This window comes from Bufo gargarizans, chromosome 3 (assembly GCF_014858855.1).
Source record: "Bufo gargarizans isolate SCDJY-AF-19 chromosome 3, ASM1485885v1, whole genome shotgun sequence".
In the NCBI taxonomy this organism is placed as follows: Eukaryota; Metazoa; Chordata; class Amphibia; order Anura; family Bufonidae; genus Bufo; species Bufo gargarizans.
Window position 1 is genome coordinate 120,069,210 of NC_058082.1, and position 20,487 is coordinate 120,089,696.

The window sequence follows — 20,487 nt, forward strand, 5'->3', positions numbered from 1 at the left end:
ACTGGAAGAGGCGACGGAGAACCGGGATGCAGCCTGGGCGCCATGGCCAACTGCTGGGTAACCCTGGACAGCCAGAATAAGAGCCCGAAGTCGCACCGCATGCAACAAACCTGCGGAAAACAGAAATCCAGGGAACACACAAGACCCGAGCGATCCAGGGAACATTACCCCTAAGTGAGTAAGGGGAGGCATAACACCAGAGCAATCCAGGGAACCTGGCCCCTGAGTCACCTAGGGAAGACATGACACATGCAATTTGGGAACATGACACCTGTGAATTGGAGAAAACATAACCCTGAGCGATTCAGGGAAGACCTGGCACCTGCGATTCTTGGGTAAATGACACCTGTAATTTGGAGAAAACATAACCCTGAGCGATTCAGGGAAGACATGACACATGCGATTTCCGGGAACATGACACCTGCGATTTGGAGAAAAAACATGACGCCTGAGCGAATCAGGGAAGAAAACCATGCTACTGACTTCTGCAGTGAGATGAAGACCTATGAACGGGAGCTCGTGAAGACTAATACTTAACGCAGTGACAGGGTGTAACAGCAGCCTCGTGGCTGGATCTTACCTGGACAAGGAGGAAACTTTGGCGCAACGATGGTGGCTTGCTTGCAGCTCTGGTGGCCGAGGCCCTGTTTATGTGAAGAAATAAGCTGTGTTCGGACCGATACCCGGCGAGGGATGCGAACAGCTAGTCCCTCATGCAGCGAATGGGTGCGTGACCCTGACCCATACGAACCTGGACCGGAACCGTGCCCGAGGGACTCAGGGAACACATGACACCCGGGTTTATACTGCACATGACACCTGACCAACACGGGGAACACATGCCCCCTGAATGAACAGGGAACACATGATCCCTGAACGCACAGGAAACACAAGACGCCCGGCCAACCAAGGGGAATCCATGATACCCGAGCGAACAGGGAACCACGTCCCCCGAATGAACAAGGGACACATGACCCCCGAGTGACCCAGTGAACACGCAACACCCACACAAAGCCGGGCAGACACCGCACCTGAATGACTGAGGGAAAACATGATATCTGAGCGATTCAGGGAAGACATTAACGCCAGAGCGAATCAGGGCAGATACCAGCTGAGCAAACCAGAGAAGACATTACACCAGAGCGAACCAGAGAAGACATTGCACCTGAGCGATTCAGGGAGACATTGCACCTGAGCGATTCAGGGAGACATTGCACCTGAGCGATTCAGGGAGACATTGCACCTGAGCGATTCAGGGAGACATTGCACCTGAGCGATTCAGGGAGACATTGCACCTGAGCGATTCAGGGAGACATTGCACCTGAGCGATTCAGGGAGACATTGCACCTGAGCGATTCAGGGAGACATTGCACCTGAGCGATTCAGGGAGACATTGCACCTGAGCGATTCAGGGAGACATTGCACCTGAGCGATTCAGGGAGACATTGCACCTGAGCGATTCAGGGAGACATTGCACCTGAGCGATTCAGGGAGACATTGCACCTGAGCGATTCAGGGAGACATTGCACCTGAGCGATTCAGGGAGACATTGCACCTGAGCGATTCAGGGAGACATTGCACCTGAGCGATTCAGGGAGACATTGCACCTGAGCGATTCAGGGAGACATTGCACCTGAGCGATTCAGGGAGACATTGCACCTGAGCGATTCAGGGAGACATTGCACCTGAGCGATTCAGGGAGACATTGCACCTGAGCGATTCAGGGAGACATTGCACCTGAAGCGATTCAGGGAGACATTGCACCTGAGCGATTCAGGAGACATTACACCCAGAGCGAACCGGGGAGACATTACACCTGAGCAACCAGGGAGACCCGTACTGGAAAGATGCAGGAATCAGGGAAACGCCCCCCCCCCCCTATCCTCCCCTGGGTAACTTAAGGGCGGCCGCACCGGCGGGAGGCCCAGGCACCGCCGGACCCCTGACCCCCGGAACGACCGTCCCCAATCACCCAGGTGGTGAGACCGGACAATGCACTGGCGTGGGCAGCAGTTGGCCGGCCTGGCATTGGAACCCTTTTTTTTTCTTCTTTTTTTTCAGCATTGCGGGGGTTAACTGGAGCATGGCCCGAACAAGCCTGCTGAAACAAGAACCTTTATCCCTTTTTTTTTTTACCACAGCAGTGCGGTTAATATGCAGCAGGCCGGCACCCGGACGCCGGCCGCTGCCAGGCCCGGCGCCCCTGACCCCCGCACTGGGCTCATAGCACAACTTGTAACTGGAGGAGCGATTCCTCAGTTCAACAGTAAGTTCCACACTGCATGGAAGAATCGGCCCGGGTTGCCGTGAGCAGTCCCCGCCAGCCGGCCAGCCCTCCCCCCGCCCCCAGGCGGCGCGTCATCTCGCGACGCCGAGCGCCGGAGGAACAGCACAGGGAGCGGGGGGCGGGGAGCGGGGAGCCCCGCAATGAGCACCGACCGGGGCTGCAGCGGCGGGCAGAGCGGGGCTTGACGGGCAGGGTGCTGCCGACCCAGGGGACGAGGTGCCGGTGGCGGCGCGCCTGGCCAGCCGTAGCGCGGCCATACTTACCACAGGGAGTGCGGCTGGCTGCACGAAGACACACCGACGAGGCGACCGGAAGTGATGTCAGGCGCTGGGCTGCTGCTGCTCAATCAAACGAAAAAGTAAGCAACAACGGGCGCCCTCCTGCTTGTAGGAGGGGGTTTATAAAGGGTGAGCACGCTCCTCCCACAATTACAGGCTGCAAGCAGCCTTCAACATGAGTCCTGAATATTCATGAGCTCCTGACTCTCCCCGCCCACCTGCTGCTGAGTGACAGTTTTTTTCCATAGGAATCAGCAGCAGGTGGGCAGGGGGGTGGCTATAGCTCTGAATTAAATATACGCTGGACTCCATGACATCACGCTGGACTCAAATCAGCTCATTAGCATGCGGCATCTTTGTGTGTATATTATGAGGTAACCATCTGTCACACCAGTAAGTGAATACATCTAAGGTACTTTTTAGTAGTTAATGAATGTATATAATTAGTTAGATTATAATTAGAGTTGAGCGAACACCTGGATGTTCGGGTTCGAGAAGTTCGGCCGAACATCCCGGAAATGTTCGGGTTCGGGATCCGAACCCGATCCGAACTTCGTCCCGAACCCGAACCCCATTGAAGTCAATGGGGACCCGAACTTTTCGGCACTAAAAAGGCTGTAAAACAGCCCAGGAAAGAGCTAGAGGGCTGCAAAAGGCAGCAACATGTAGGTAAATCCCCTGCAAACAAATGTGGATAGGGAAATGAATTAAAATAAAAATTAAATAAATAAAAATTAACCAAAATCAATTGGAGAGAGGTTCCATAGCAGAGAATCTGGCTTCCCGTCACCCACCACTGGAACAGTCCATTCTCAGATATTTAGGCCCCGGCACCCAGGCAGAGGAGAGAGGTCCCGTAACAGACAATCTGGCTTCATGTCAGCAGAGAATCAGTCTGCATGTCATAGCAGAGAATCAGGCTTCACGTCACCCACCACTGCAACAGTCCATTGTCATAAATTTAGGCCCAGCACTAGTGTTGAGCGGCATGTCCCATATTCGAATTCGCGAAATTTTGTGAATATTCGAAAGAATATTCGTAAAATATTCGCGATTATTCAAATTCGTTATTATTTCGCATATGCGATAATTCGAATTATCGCATAATACATATGCTATGCAAAATTCACATGTGCGCTAATGAAATCGCCTTACGAAGATTCGCAACTCAATTCAATCACTAATGTATGAATGCAATGCCCTTTGCCTCTGTTCTGGGACAAGTGTAGATATTCGCATGTGCGCTAATAAAATCGCCTTACGAAGATTCGCAACTCAATTCACTAATGTATGAATGCAAAGCCCTTTGCCTCTGTTCTGGGACGTGCCGATATTCGCATGTGCGCTAATAAAATCGCCTTACGAAGATTCGCGCCTCAATCACTTTCTAGGCAATGTGAGTAAGATCTGAGCTGTTGGACCTTTGGGAAACAATCAATTATATGTGTACTGTAATTTTGTGGGGGGGGGGGGGGGAAACAAAAAACGAATATTCGTTTTTACGAATATATAGCACTATATTCGAAATATTCGCGAAATCGCGAAGTTGCGATATTCGCGAAAAAAATTTGCTTTTCGAATATTCGCGCTCAACACTACCCAGCACCCAGGCAGAGGAGAGAGGTCCCGTAACAGAGAATCTGGCTTCATGTCAGCAGAGAATCAGTCTTCATATCATAGCAGAGAATCAGGCTTCACGTCACCCACCACTGTAAGAGTCAATTTTCATAAATTTAGGCCCAGAACCCAGGCAGAGGAGAAAGGTCCCGTAACAGACAATCTGGCTTCATGTCAGCAGAGAATCAGTCTTCATATCATAGCAGAGAATCAGGCTTCACGTCACCCACCACTGCAACAGTCAATTGTCATAAATTTAGGCCCAGCACCCAGGCAGAGGAGAGAGCTCCCGTAACAGAGGATCTGGCTTCATGTCAGCAGAGAATCAGTCTGCATGTCATAGCAGAGAATGAGGCTTCACGTCACCCACCACTGCAACAGTCAATTGTCATAAATTTAGGCCCAGCACCCAGGCAGAGGAGAGAGCTCCCGTAACAGAGGATCTGGCTTCATGTCAGCAGAGAATCAGTCTGCATGTCATAGCAGAGAATGAGGCTTCACGTCACCCACCACTGCAACAGTCCATTGGCATATATTTAGGCCTAGCACACAGGCAGAGCAGAGAGGTCCCGTAACAGACAATCTGGCTTCATGTCAGCAGAGAATTAGTCTGCATGTCATAGCAGAGAATGAGGCTTCACGTCACCCACCACTGCAACAGTCCATTGGCATATATTTAGGCCTAGCACACAGGCAGAGCAGAGAGGTCCCGTAACAGACAATCTGGCTTCATGTCAGCAGAGAATCAGTCTGCATGTCATAGCAGAGAATGAGGCTTCACGTCACCCACCACTGCAACAGTCCATTGGCATATATTTAGGCCTAGCACACAGGCAGAGCAGAGAGGTCCCGTAACAGACAATCTGGCTTCATGTCAGCAGAGAATCAGTCTGCATGTCATAGCAGAGAATGAGGCTTCACGTCACCCACCACTGCAACAGTCCATTGGCATATATTTAGGCCTAGCACACAGGCAGAGCAGAGAGGTCCCGTAACAGACAATCTGGCTTCATGACAGCAGAGAATTAGTCTGCATGTCATAGCAGAGAATGAGGCTTCACGTCAGCCACCACTGCAACAGTCCATTGGCATATATTTAGGCCCAGCACCCAGGCAGAGGAGAGAGGTCCCGTAACAGACAATCTGGCTTCATGTCAGCAGAGAATTAGTCTGCATGTCATAGCAGAGAATCAGGCTTCACGTCAGCCACCACTGCAACAGTCCATTGTCATAAATTTAGGCCCAGCACCCAGGCAGAGGAGAGAGGTCCCGTAACAGACAATCTGGCTTCATGTCAGCAGAGAATTAGTCTGCATGTCATAGCAGAGAATGAGGCTTCACGTCAGCCACCACTGCAACAGTCCATTGGCATATATTTAGGCCTAGCACACAGGCAGAGCAGAGAGGTCCCGTAACAGACAATCTGGCTTCATGTCAGCAGAGAATTAGTCTGCATGTCATAGCAGAGAATGAGGCTTCACGTCACCCACCACTGCAACAGTCCATTGGCATATATTTAGGCCTAGCACACAGGCAGAGCAGAGAGGTCCCGTAACAGACAATCTGGCTTCATGTCAGCAGAGAATCAGTCTGCATGTCATAGCAGAGAATGAGGCTTCACGTCACCCACCACTGCAACAGTCCATTGGCATATATTTAGGCCTAGCACACAGGCAGAGCAGAGAGGTCCCGTAACAGACAATCTGGCTTCATGTCAGCAGAGAATCAGTCTGCATGTCATAGCAGAGAATGAGGCTTCACGTCACCCACCACTGCAACAGTCCATTGGCATATATTTAGGCCTAGCACACAGGCAGAGCAGAGAGGTCCCGTAACAGACAATCTGGCTTCATGACAGCAGAGAATCAGTCTGCATGTCATAGCAGAGAATCAGGCTTCACGTCAGCCACCACTGCAACAGTCCATTGTCATAAATTTAGGCCCAGCACCCAGGCAGAGGAGAGAGGTCCCGTAACAGAGAATCTGGCTTCATGTCAGCAGAGAATCAGTCTTCATATCATAGCAGAGAATCAGGCTTCACGTCACCCACCACTGTAAGAGTCAATTTTCATAAATTTAGGCCCAGAACCCAGGCAGAGGAGAAAGGTCCCGTAACAGACAATCTGGCTTCATGTCAGCAGAGAATCAGTCTTCATATCATAGCAGAGAATCAGGCTTCACGTCACCCACCACTGCAACAGTCAATTTTCATAAATTTAGGCCCAGAACCCAGGCAGAGGAGAAAGGTCCCGTAACAGACAATCTGGCTTCATGTCAGCAGAGAATCAGTCTTCATATCATAGCAGAGAATCAGGCTTCACGTCACCCACCACTGCAACAGTCAATTTTCATAAATTTAGGCCCAGAACCCAGGCAGAGGAGAAAGGTCCCGTAACAGACAATCTGGCTTCATGTCAGCAGAGAATCAGTCTTCATATCATAGCAGAGAATCAGGCTTCACGTCACCCACCACTGCAACAGTCAATTTTCATAAATTTAGGCCCAGCACCCAGGCAGAGGAGAGAGGTCCCGTAACAGAGGATCTGGCTTCATGTCAGCAGAGAATCAGTCTGCATGTCATAGCAGAGAATCAGGCTTCACGTCACCCACCACTGCAACAGTCAATTGTCATAAATTTAGGCCCAGCACCCAGGCAGAGGAGAGAGCTCCCGTAACAGAGGATCTGGCTTCATGTCAGCAGAGAATCAGTCTGCATGTCATAGCAGAGAATGAGGCTTCACGTCACCCACCACTGCAACAGTCCATTGGCATATATTTAGGCCTAGCACACAGGCAGAGGAGAGGTTCATTCAACTTTGGGTAGCCTCGCAATATAATGGTAAAATGAAAATAAAAATAGGATTGAATGAGGAAGTGCCCTGGAGTCCAATAATATATGGTTATGGGGAGGTAGTTAATGTCTAATCTGGACAAGGGACGGACAGGTCCTGTGGGATCCATGCCTGGTTCATTTTTATGAACGTCAGCTTGTCCACATTGGCTGTAGACAGGCGGCTGCGTTTGTCTGTAATGACGCCCCCTGCCGTGCTGAATACACGTTCAGACAAAACGCTGGCTGCCGGGCAGGCCAGCACCTCCAAGGCATAAAAGGCTAGCTCTGGCCACGTGGACAATTTAGAGACCCAGAAGTTGAATGGGGCCGAACCATCAGTCAGTACGTGGAGGGGTGTGCACACGTACTGTTCCACCATGTTAGTGAAATGTTGCCTCCTGCTAACACGTTGCGTATCAGGTGGTGGTGCAGTTAGCTGTGGCGTGTTGACAAAAGTTTTCCACATCTCTGCCATGCTAACCCTGCCCTCAGAGGAGCTGGCCGTGACACAGCTGCCTTGGCGACCTCTTGCTCCTCCTCTGCCTTGGCCTTGGGCTTCCACTTGTTCCCCTGTGACATTTGGGAATGCTCTCAGTAGCGCGTCTACCAACGTGCGCTTGTACTCGCGCATCTTCCTATCACGCTCCAGTGCAGGAAGTAAGGTGGGCACATTGTCTTTGTAGCGTGGATCCAGCAGGGTGGCAACCCAGTAGTCCGCACAGGTTAAAATGTGGGCAACTCTGCTGTCGTTGCGCAGGCACTGCAGCATGTAGTCGCTCATGTGTGCCAGGCTGCCCAGGGGTAAGGACAAGCTGTCCTCTGTGGGAGGCGTATCGTCATCGTCCTGCCTTTCCCCCCAGCCACGCACCAGTGATGGACCCGAGCTGCGTTGGGTGCCACCCCGCTGTGACCATGCTTCATCCTCATCCTCCTCCACCTCCTCCTCATCCTCGTCCTCCTCGTCCTCCAGTAGTGGGCCCTGGCTGGCCACATTTGTACCTGGCCTCTGCTGTTGCAAAAAACCTCCCTCTGAGTCACTTCGAAGAGACTGGCCTGAAAGTGCTAAAAATGACCCCTCTTCCTCATCCTCCTCCTCCTCCTCCTGGGCCACCTCCTGTTCCATCATCGCCCTAAGTGTTTTCTCAAGGAGACATAGAAGTGGTATTGTAACGCTGATAACGGTGTCATCGCCACTGGCCATGTTGGTGGAGTACTCGAAACAGCGCAACAGGGCACACAGGTCTCGCATGGAGGCCCAGTCATTGGTGGTGAAGTGGTGCTGTTCTGTAGTGCGACTGACCCGTGCGTGCTGCAGCTGAAACTCCACTATGGCCTGCTGCTGCTCGCACAGTCTGTCCAGCATGTGCAAGGTGGAGTTCCACCTGGTGGGCACGTCGCATATGAGGCGGTGAGCGGGAAGGCCGAAGTTACGCTGTAGCGCAGACAGGCGAGCAGCGGCAGGATGTGAACGCCGGAAGCGCGAACAGACGGCCCGCACTTTATGCAGCAGCTCTGACATGTCGGGGTAGTTGTGAATGAACTTCTGCACCACCAAATTCAGCACATGCGCCAAGCAAGGGATGTGCGTCAAATTGGCTAGTCCCAGAGCTGCAACGAGATTTCGCCCATTATCACACACCACCAGGCCGGGCTTGAGGCTCACCGGCAGCAACCACTCGTCGGTCTGTTGTTCAATACCCCGCCACAACTCCTGTGCGGTGTGGGGCCTGTCCCCCAAACATATGAGTTTCAGAATGGCCTGCTGACGTTTACCCCGGGCTGTGCTGAAGTTGGTGGTGAAGGTGTGTGGCTGACTGGATGAGCAGGTGGAAGAAGAGGAGGAGGAAGCCGAGAAGGAGGAGGTGGCAACAGGAGGCAAAGAATGTTGCCCTGCGATCCTTGGCGGCGGCAGGACGTGCGCCAAACAGCTCTCCGCCTGGGGCCCAGCTGCCACTACATTTACCCAGTGTGCAGTTAGGGAGATATAGCGTCCCTGGCCGTGCTTACTGGTCCACGTATCTGTGGTTAGGTGGACCTTGCTACAGATGGCGTTGCGCAGTGCACACTTGATTTTATCGGATACTTGGTTGTGCAGGGAAGGCACGGCTCTCTTGGAGAAGTAGTGGCGGCTGGGAACAACATACTGTGGGACAGCAAGCGACATGAGCTGTTTGAACTGTCTGTGTCCACCAGCCTAAATGACAGCATTTCATAGGCCAGTAGTTTAGAAATGCTGGCATTCAGGGCCAGGGATCGAGGGTGGCTAGGTGGGAATTTACGCTTTCTATCAAATGTTTGTGAGATGGAGAGCTGAACGCTGGCGTGTGACATGGTTGAGACGCTTGGTGACGGAGGTGGTGGTGGTGGTGTTGGTGGTACATCCCCTGTTTGCTGGGCGGCAGGTGCCAACGTTCCTCCAGAGGCGGAGGAAGAGGCCGAGGCGGCAGCAGCAGAATAGGCCGAGGCGGCAGCAGCAGAAGAGGTAGCAGGGGGAGCCTGAGTGACTTCCTTGGTTTTAAGGTGTTTACTCCACTGCAGTTCATGCTTTGCATGCAGGTGCCTGGTCATGCAGGTTGTGCTCAGGTTCAGAACGTTAATGCCTCGCTTCAGGCTCTGATGGCACAGCGTGCAAACCACTCGGGTCTTGTCGTCAGCACATTGTTTGAAGAAGTGCCATGCCAGGGAACTCCTTGAAGCTGCCTTTGGGGTGCTCGGTCCCAGATGGCGGCGGTCAGTAGCAGGCGGAGTCTCTTGGCGGCGGGTGTTCTGCTTTTGCCCACTGCTCCCTCTTTTGCTACGCTGTTGGCTCGGTCTCACCACTGCCTCTTCCTCCGAACTGTGAAAGTCAGTGGCACGACCTTCATTCCATGTGGGGTCTAGGACCTCATCGTCCCCTGCATCGTCTTCCACCCAGTCTTGATCCCTGACCTCCTGTTCAGTCTGCACACTGCAGAAAGACGCAGCAGTTGGCACCTGTGTTTCGTCATCATCAGAGACATGCTGAGGTGGTATTCCCATGTCCTCATCATCAGGAAACATAAGTGGTTGTGCGTCAGTGCATTCTATGTCTTTCACCGCTGGGGAAGGGCTAGGTGGATGCCCTTGGGAAACCCTGCCAGCGGAGTCTTCAAACAGCATAAGAGACTGCTGCATAACTTGAGGCTGAGACAGTTTCCCTGGTATGCATGGGGGTGATGTGACAGACTGATGGGGTTGGTTTTCAGGCGCCATCTGTGCGCTTTCTGCAGAAGACTGGGTGGGAGATAATGTGAACGTGCTGGATCCACTGTCGGCCACCCAATTGACTAATGCCTGTACCTGCTCAGGCCTTACCATCCTTAGAACGGCATTGGGCCCCACCATATATCGCTGTAAATTCTGGCGGCTACTGGGACCTGAGGTAGTTGGTACACTAGGACGTGTGGATGTGGCAGAACGGCCACGTCCTCTCCCAGCACCAGAGGGTCCACTAACACCACCACGACCATGTCCACGTCCGCGTCCCTTACTAGATGTTTTTCTCATTGTTATGGTTCACCACAACAACAAATATATTATTTGGCCCAATGTATTGTATTCAAATTCAGCGGGATATAAATTTGAGGCCTAGTATTTAGGCGCTGGGTGACCGGTATGGATTTAGTGACAGAATTAGACTTGGAAATGCACAGAAGCGTGTGTGTGAAGTTATTCTGAATGACCCTATGTGCACCTTCAATATTATATACCCTTTTAGGGATAGATTTCAAATAGCTCTGATATAGCAGAAACCACTAAATTATGAAATTGCTAAATTGGGAATTGTACTTCAACCCAGAACAAAAAATGTGCTTTGACGGACACTAAATATCTTGCCCAGCAACAACAGTACAGCGGTGGGTAACGAGAGATTTAGAGGGATTTAAATTTGAGGCCTAGTATTTAGGCGCTGGGTCACCGGTATGGATTTAGTGACAGAATTAGACTTGGAAATGCACAGAAGCGTGTGTGTGAAGTTATTCTGAATGACCCTATGTGCACCTTCAATATTATATACCCTTTTAGGGATAGATTTCAAATAGCTCTGATATAGCAGAAACCACTAAATTATGAAATTGCTAAATTGGGAATTGTACTTCAACCCAGAACAAAAAATGTGCTTTGACGGACACTAAATATCTTGCCCAGCAACAACAGTACACCGGTGGGTAACGAGAGATTTAGAGGGAATTAAATTTGAGGCCTAGTATTTAGGCGCTGGGTCACCGGTATGGATTTAGTGACAGAATTAGACTTGGAAATGCACAGAAGCGTGTGTGTGAAGTTATTCTGAATGACCCTATGTGCACCTTCAATATTATATACCCTTTTAGGGATAGATTTCAAATAGCTCTGATATAGCAGAAACCACTAAATTATGAAATTGCTAAATTGGGAATTGTACTTCAACCCAGAACAAAAAATGTGCTTTGACGGACACTAAATATCTTGCCCAGCAACAACAGTACAGCGGTGGGTAACGAGAGATTTAGAGGGATTTAAATTTGAGGCCTAGTATTTAGGCGCTGGGTCACCGGTATGGATTTAGTGACAGAATTAGACTTGGAAATACACAGTAGCGGGTGTGTGTGAAGTTATTCTGAATGACCCTATGTGCACCTTCAATATTATATACCCTTTTAGGGATAGATTTCAAATAGCTCTGATATAGCAGAAACCACTAAATTATGAAATTGCTAAATTGGGAATTGTACTTCAACCCAGAACAAAAAATGTGCTTTGACGGACACTAAATATCTTGCCCAGCAACAACAGTACAGCGGTGGGTAACGAGAGATTTAGAGGGAATTAAATTTGAGGCCTAGTATTTAGGCGCTGGGTCACCGGTATGGATTTAGTGACAGAATTAGACTTGGAAATACACAGTAGCGGGTGTGTGTGAAGTTATTCTGAATGACCCTATGTGCACCTTCAATATTATATACCCTTTTTGGGATAGATTTCAAATAGCTCTGATATAGCAGGAACCACTAAATTATGAAATTGCTAAATTGGGAATTGTACTTCAACCCAGAACAAAAAATGTGCTTTGACGGGCACTAAATAACTTTCCCAGCTACAACAGGACAACGGTAACGAGAGATTTAGAGGGATTTAAATTTGAGGCCTAGTATTTAGGCGCTGGGTGACAGGTATGGGTTTAGTGACAGAATTAGACTTGGAAATACACAGTAGCGGGTGTGTGTGAAGTTATTCTGAATGACCCTATGTGCACCTTCAATATTATATACCCTTTTTGGGATAGATTTCAAATAGCTCTGATATAGCAGAAACCACTAAATTATGAAATTGCTAAATTGGGAATTGTACTTCAACCCAGAACAAAAAATGTGCTTTGACGGACACTAAATATCTTGCCCAGCAACAACAGTACAGCGGTGGGTAACGAGAGATTTAGAGGGAATTAAATTTGAGGCCTAGTATTTAGGCGCTGGGTCACCGGTATGGATTTAGTGACAGAATTAGACTTGGAAATACACAGTAGCGGGTGTGTGTGAAGTTACTCTGAATGACCCTATGTGCACCTTCAATATTATATACCCTTTTTGGGATAGATTTCAAAGAGCTCTGATATAGCAGGAACCACTAAATTATGAAATTGCTAAATTGGGAATTGTATTTCAACCCAGAACAAGAAATGTGCTTGAACGGACACTAAATAACTCGCCCAGCTACAGCACTAGGGACAGATTTAGCTGGATATAAATTTGAGGCCTAGTATTTAGGCGCTGGGTGACCGGTATGGATTTAGTGACAGAATTAGACTGGGATATGGCCAAAAAATGAACAGACTATTGCTGGTTAAATGCACTTGGTGTGACAGCTTCACCCTGATGTAGGCTTTAGCCAAAAAACAACCACACCATTGAGGGTTAAATGCACTTGGTGACAGGCGCAGCTTGCCCCTGATTTTGTATATGGCCAAAAAATGAACAGACTATTGCTGGTTAAATGCACTTGGTGTGACAGCTTCACCCTGATGTAGGCTTTAGCCAAAAAACAACCACACCATTGAGGGTTAAATGCACTTGGTGACAGGCGCAGCTTGCCCCTGATTTTGTATATGGCCAAAAAATGAACAGACTATTGCTGGTTAAATGCACTTGGTGTGACAGCTTCACCCTGATGTAGGCTTTAGCCAAAAAACAACCACACCATTGAGGGTTAAATGCACTTGGTGACAGGCGCAGCTTGCCCCTGATTTTGTATATGGCCAAAAAATGAACAGACTATTGCTGGTTAAATGCACTTGGTGTGACAGCTTCACCCTGATGTAGGCTTTAGCCAAAAAACAACCACACCATTGAGGGTTAAATGCACTTGGTCGCAGCTTGTGCTGGCGCACCACAAGACACAAAATGGCCGCCGATCACCCCAGAAAAATGAGACTGACAAACGGTCTGTGCAGCCTAAAAACAGTGAGCAATTGAGGATCAGCAGCTCAATGATCCACAGCTGCAGATCGATCAGTTAATCAAGTCCTTTGGAGGAGTTAATCTGCCTAATCTCGCCCTACTGTCGCAGCCGCAACCTCTCCCTACGCTAATCAGAGCAGAGTGACGGGCGGCGCTATGTGACTCCAGCTTAAATAGAGGCTGGGTCACATGGTGCTCTGGCCAATCACAGCCATGCCAATAGTAGGCATGGCTGTGATGGCCTCTTGGGGCAAGTAGTATGACGCTTGTTGATTGGCTGCTTTGCAGCCTTTCAAAAAGCGCCAAGAAAGCGTCACAAAAGCGCCAAGAAAGCGACGAACACCGAACCCGAACCCGGACTTTTACGAAAATGTCCGGGTTCGGGTCCGTGTCACGGACACCCCAAAATTCGGTACGAACCCGAACTATACAGTTCGAGTTCGCTCATCCCTAATTATAATCAAATATCCACATGACGGGTTCCCTTTAAGGAGTTAAGGCTGCTTTCACATCAGCATTTTGGCTTTCCGGTTCTGACATCTGGCAGGGGATCTTTAAAACCGGGCCAAAACTGTTCAGTTTTGTCCCCGTTCATTGTTAATATGGACAAAACTGATCAGGATGCATCAGTTCCATTTTGTAGCATTTTCTGTCCAGTCTGCAAAGGGGAATAAACCGGATCCAGCATGATCAATGTAAGTCAATGGTACAGAATCCGATTAAATTCATCCCCCATTGACTTACAATAATTTTAATGGGGAATCCAGTTTTATTCCGTTTAGATTTATAGAACAGCATATGAACGGATGCATAGCGTTGTATTAAATGAAACGGATCAGTTTTATTAAGGTTTTCAGATCCTCTGCCAGATCTCAAAACCTGAATGAAAAACAGTGATGTGAAAGTGGCCTAAATGCTGGATTTCATTGCTTCTGCAACTTTATTAAAGGGGACCTTTCATGGGTCCAGACTTTATAAACTAAGTATCAGGATATGTAGGGCATAGTGCAGGAATCTAACTGCACTTACAATTTTTTTTTCTGGGCACTGCTCCGTTCGCCCGCTGTGGCCCCCGTTAAATTCTCCTGCCCTGTATGCTAAGTTTCGCATCGGAACAGGGAGGAGGAGACTGCCTGGCTTCTCAATGGGCATATCCTTCTCCCTGGCTGTGAGCTGTCCAATCGCAGCGGAGAGCGTCACAGCCAGGGAGAAGGTGTGCTTTTTTGTCTTTTTTTCTCCCTGGCTGTGACGCTCTCTACTGCAATTAAACAGCGCTACAGCCAGGTAGAAGGAGACGCCCATTGAGAAACAGGGCAGTCTCCTCCTCCCTGTTCCGATGCAAAAATTTGCATACAAGGCGGGAGAATTTAACTGGGGCCACAGCGGGCAAACTGAGCAGCGCCCCGAAAAAATACAAACCGGATTCCAAAAAAGTTGGGACACTATACAAATCGTGAATAAAAACTGAATGCAATGATGTGGAGGTGCCAACTTCTAATATTTTATTCAGAATAGAACATAAATCACGGAATAAAAGTTTAAACTGAGAAAATGTACCATTTTAAGGGAAAAATATGTTGAATCAGAATTACATGGTGTCAACAAATCCCCAAAAAGTTGGGACAAGGCCATTTTCACCACTGTGTGGCATCTCCCCTTCTTACAACACTCAACAGACGTCTGGGGACCGAGGAGACCAGTTTCTCAAGTTTAGAAATAGGACTGCTCTCCCATTCTTGTCTAATACAGGCCTCTAACTGTTCAATCGTCTTGGGCCTTCTTTGTTGCACCTTCCTCTTTATGATGCGCCAAATGTTCTCTATAGGTGAAAGATCTGGACTGCAGACTGGCCATTTCAGTACCCGGATCCTTCTCCTACGCAGCCATGATGTTGTGATTGATGCAGAATGTGGTCTGGCATTATCTTGTTGAAAAATGCAGGGTCTTCCCTGAAAGAGATGACGTCTGGATGGGAGCATATGTTGTTCTAGAACCTGAATATATTTTTCTGCATTGATGGTGCCTTTCCATACATGCAAGCTGCCCATGCCACATGCACTCATGCAACCCCATACCATCAGAGATGCAGGCTTCTGAACTGAGCGTTGATAACAACTTGGGTTGTCCTTGTCCTCTTTGGTCCGGATGACATGGCGTCCCAGATTTCCAAAAAGAACTTCGAATCGTGACTCGTCTGACCACAGAACAGTCTTCCATTTTGCCACACTCCATTTTAAATGATCCCTGGCCCAGTGAAAACGCCTGAGCTTGTGAATCTTGCTTAGAAATGGCTTCTTCTTTGCACTGTAGAGTTTCAGATGGCAACGGCGGATGGCACGGTGGATTGTGTTCACTGACAATGGTTTCTGGAAGTATTCTTGAGCCCATTCTGTGATTTCCTTTACAGTAGCATTCCTGTTTGTGGTGCAGTGGCGTTTAAGGGCCTGGAGATCACAGGCATCCACTATGGTTTTACGGCCTTGACCCTTACGCACAGAGATTGTTCCAGATTCTCTGAATCTTCGGATGATGTTATGCACAGTTGATGATGATAGATGCAAAGTCTTTGCAATTTTTCGCTGGGTAACACCTTTCTGATATTGCTCCACTATCTTTCTGCGCAACATTGTGGGAATTGGTGATCCTCTACCCATCTTGGCTTCTGAGAGACACTGCCACTCTGAGAAGCTCTTTTTATACCCAATCATGTTGTCAATTGACCTAATTAGTGTTAATTGATCTTCCAGCTCTTCGTTATGCTCAAATTTACTTTTTCCAGCCTCTTATTGCTACTTGTCCCAACTTTTTGGGGATTTATTGACACCGTGAAAATTTGAATCAACGTATTTTTCCTTTAAAATGATACATTTACTCGGATTAAACGTTTGATCTGTCATCTACGTTCTATTACAAATAAAATATTGACATTTGCCATCTCCACATCATTGCATTCAGTTTTTATTCACAAATCACAATTTGTTTAGTGTCCCAAATTTTTGGGAATCCGGTTTGTAGTAAGTGCAGTTAGATCCTTGCACTATGCTCTACATATCCTGATACTTAGTTTATAAAGGCTGGTATAAAGTCTGGACCCATGAAAGGTCCTCTTTAATTAGTGACTAATTTTTACTTGTTGTGCCTAACAGTAAATAGGTTTTGGAAAATTAAGTTTTTGATAAACAAGTTTTTTTTGTTTGTTTTTTGTTTTGTTTTTCTCACTGTTCCCTTTGTATTTTACAGGCGTGAAATGAAGTTATTTGGGGTCAAGGTATGCATTATTGAACCTGGCTTTTTTAACACCCAAATTACAAATGTAGAGTTGTTAAGAAAAAGTGCAAAAACCAGCTGGGACAGCACGTCAGAGGAAGTCAGAAAAAGCTATGGAGAGGCATTTTTTAAAAAGTGTGAGTATTTTACATCAAAATATATACATTAAGGCCTCATGCACACAGCCATCACAGATGGATCAAACCCCCATTCAACTTGAATGGGCCTGTGATCCGTCCACACTGCACCTTCCAGATTGCGGACAGATTTCAAGTAAATGGGTCTGCATCTGTGATGTGTTGTGCACATAGCCGGGGCCCGAATATTATGGTCCCGCTGTTTGCGGGCCGCAATACAAGCATGGCCAGACAACGGCTGTGTCCATGAGGCCTAATAATCTAATGGATTACCATCAACATTTTAATCGCAGAGAGGATAATGCTGGGGCTACACAATGATCTTGGCCATGACACCCGTCAAACAACGAAAGACCACATTTGTAGCAGTGCAGCCAGCGTGATTCTCAAGTTGCTGAGACAGCGGCTCCAGAATTGCAAAAATCCTGATTCTGGGGTGGGTCACGCTGTAGCCCCATTCAGTTCAATGGCTGCATTGCTGCAAAACGGTCTTTAGTCATCCAACAGGTGTCACTTCCAAAATCGCTGCGTAAACCCAGCCTTAAAGGGGTTTTCTGAGATTTGACGATTATCAATCTTCAGGATAGATCATCAGTATCTGATCGGTGAGGGTCTGACACCTGGGACCCCCGCTGATGAGCTGTTTGAGAAGGCACTGGTGCACCGCGCCCAACATTGTATAGCGGCTGTGCTTGGTATCACGCTCAGCCCCATTCACTTCAATGAGTGCGATACCAAGTATAGCCGCTAAACAATGTATGGCGCTCTGCTTTGGTAAGCTGCGTGAAGGACGTGGTGCTCACTGGAGCTTTCTTAAACAGGTGATCATCGGCGGTCCTGGGGATAAGTCATCAGTATCAAAATCTCGGAAAACCCCTTTAATTATTACTGATTTCAATTTTAGGCCCCTTTCACACGAGCAAGTTTTCCATGCGGGTGCAATGAATGATGCGAACACATTGCGCCCACACGGAATCCGGACCCATTCATTTAAATGGGTCTGTGTACATGAGCGGTGGTTTTCAAACATCACTTGTGCGTTGTGTGAAAATCGCAGCATGTTCTATATTCTGTGATTTTTCACGCAACGCTGGCCCCATAGAAGTGAATGGGGCTGCGTAAAAATCTCATCGCATCCGCGAGAAAGTGCGGATGCAATGCGATTTTATCACGCGCATGCATAACGCAGTAAATCGCATTGCACCCACTGTTCCAGACAGAATCCAGACACGCTCGTCTGCAAGGGGCCTTACTCTGTCCCCTGTAGTCACAAATAATTATAGCTGAAGTGAGCAATCATAACATCTACAGTATGGTCAACAAGCATTTTGAATTATTATATGCCCCCTCCCCTGAATATTTCATAATAGTTATGCATAGGAAGATCAGATGAAAACCTTTTTGTTGTGATGTTGCAAATGGATATCAATCGTATAAATGGCTATTCCATTACAACAGGTCTTAAAAGTATTATAAGTAGGGATCTGACCTCTGGAACTTCAGAAACCTACTATCCATTCCAACCCTTTTTCCTGCCCTTCAAATCAACAGTCAGAAACTAGGACTAGACAAGACTCAACATCTAATAATGTAAAGGTATCCATAATCACAATCCCTTTACAAACTACAATAACGTTGTGGTTTTTGTAAAACCGAGAAGCAACAAGAGTAGTGTTTGTTTTTCAAGTTCAGTGTACAAGGTTTGGGTTATCTAAGAATTTTGTTATGGATTCAGCTACCACGGACCATAAGTTATGGTCCGTGGTAGTGGAATCCATCACAGAATTCTTAGATAACCCAAACCTTGTATGCCGAACTCGAAAACACAAGTTATCCCAACACTAGACCTGGACATGCTGTAAATGGAGAAGAAAACAGAACACATAGGATTTTCTTTGATCTAATCAGTACTCTCATTTATAGGTATGCACATGGTCGATGTAATGTCCCCATTGTGTAAGAAAGACCTGTCGCTGGTCACGAACTGCATGGAGCATGCTCTGACTGCCGTTTACCCCTGGACACGTTACTCCGCCGGATGGGATGCCACGCTCTTCTATTTACCACTTTCCTATTTACCTACAGTGATTTCTGACTTTATATTCACCATTGGAATGCCTAGACCAGCAGATGCTATCTAAAGATTCTTCTGAAATCCCACAGCTTCATAGTTGATAACTTTCGGATATTATTTTAATGGGGTCATTTATCAAACTGATGTAAAGTAGACCTGGCTTAGTTTCCCATAGCAACAAATCAGATTCCACCTTTTATTTTGACGGCTCCTTTGGAAAATGAAAGGCGGAGTCTGGTTGATATGGGCAACTAAGCCAGTTCTACTTCACATCAGTTTGATAAATGACCCCATAAGTTTTCAGATACAGTACTAAAAAAGTGGGGAGGTCATGTCTAAACTGCACAAGCTTGGTGTAGGAAAATGATCTCTGAGCCGTATTTTTTTTATTTTTTTATTGTTTCACATGAACTTTGCAATACTTGTGAAGTGAAAACTATTTTCCACCCTTGCACCCATACAGAGGAAACTATTGGTCGACTGTATCTGTAAATGTGCACCTCCTGCATAAAGCACTTTGGGTGTGCTGTGTACCAGGTAACATAACACATGTTGGTACTGTCCAATGCAATATTTATATTGTTTTTATTTGTGATGCATAAGCATACAGAGTAATTAAATCTATATATTGATGAATAATGACTCTTGAATGTCATACTTGCTGGAGATTTTATTTGATGGTGTCATTTATTGCTTATAGGTTTTATTACAATAAATAATGCCCTATACCCTAAATAACGATTTGTTACCCACAGGGACGTAGCTTAAAGGGACACTGACAGCCCCAATAAGCATATTTAGGTATATATATCACAGTACAGGTCTTCTAAAGTGTATTAAAATCATCTAAGTATCCCCCCTGTCCACCTTATAAATACAGTAAACTGAAGTTTTATAACCTGCTTGAAGCATGTTCAATCTGCCCAAGGGGCGGCGTTTCATCTCCACTTGTGCCCAGCCAGCCGCCCCCAACTGCCACTTTGAAGCGCCGCCCAGCGATTCAAAGCGCACAATCCTATGGGCATCGGCCTCCGTCTCATTTTCAGCATCTGAGACGGAGGCCAATGCCCATAGGATTGTATTGGGCAGGCGCCGGATCTTGTGACGTCAGGGACAGTAGTAGCCGCCCAGCGAAGTGAATATTGATAAGATGGGCGGCGCTTCAAAACGATAGTTGGGGGCGGCTGGCTGGGCTCAAGTGGAGATGAAACGCCGCCCCTTGGGCAGATTGAAGATGCTTCAAGCAGGTTATAAAACTTCAGTTTACTGTATTTATAAGGTGGACAGGGGGGATACACTTCAATACACTTTAGAAGACCTGTACTGTGATATATATATACCTTAATATGCTTATTGTGCCTGTCAGTGTCCCTTTAAGGCTCACTGTCAGTGTCCCTTTAAGGCCCTGGTGCAAGAGTTCAGATTGGGGCCCCCTTCCCTCATTGCTTAGTAGCCAGGGGCCGGGACGCACATATTCTTCTTGCTGCCTGAGACAAAAATTTAACCCCCACCCCATGCCAAATTCTTGATCTAACCCCT

At 47.6% G+C, this 20,487-nt stretch overlaps 1 pseudogene; it reads left to right on the forward strand.

Annotated features, from left to right (window-relative positions):
• The window catches only part of LOC122931529, a 63,170-nt pseudogene extending 43,586 nt beyond the window's left edge, over positions 1-19,584 (forward strand).
• The last annotated feature ends 903 nt before the right edge of the window (positions 19,585-20,487 follow it).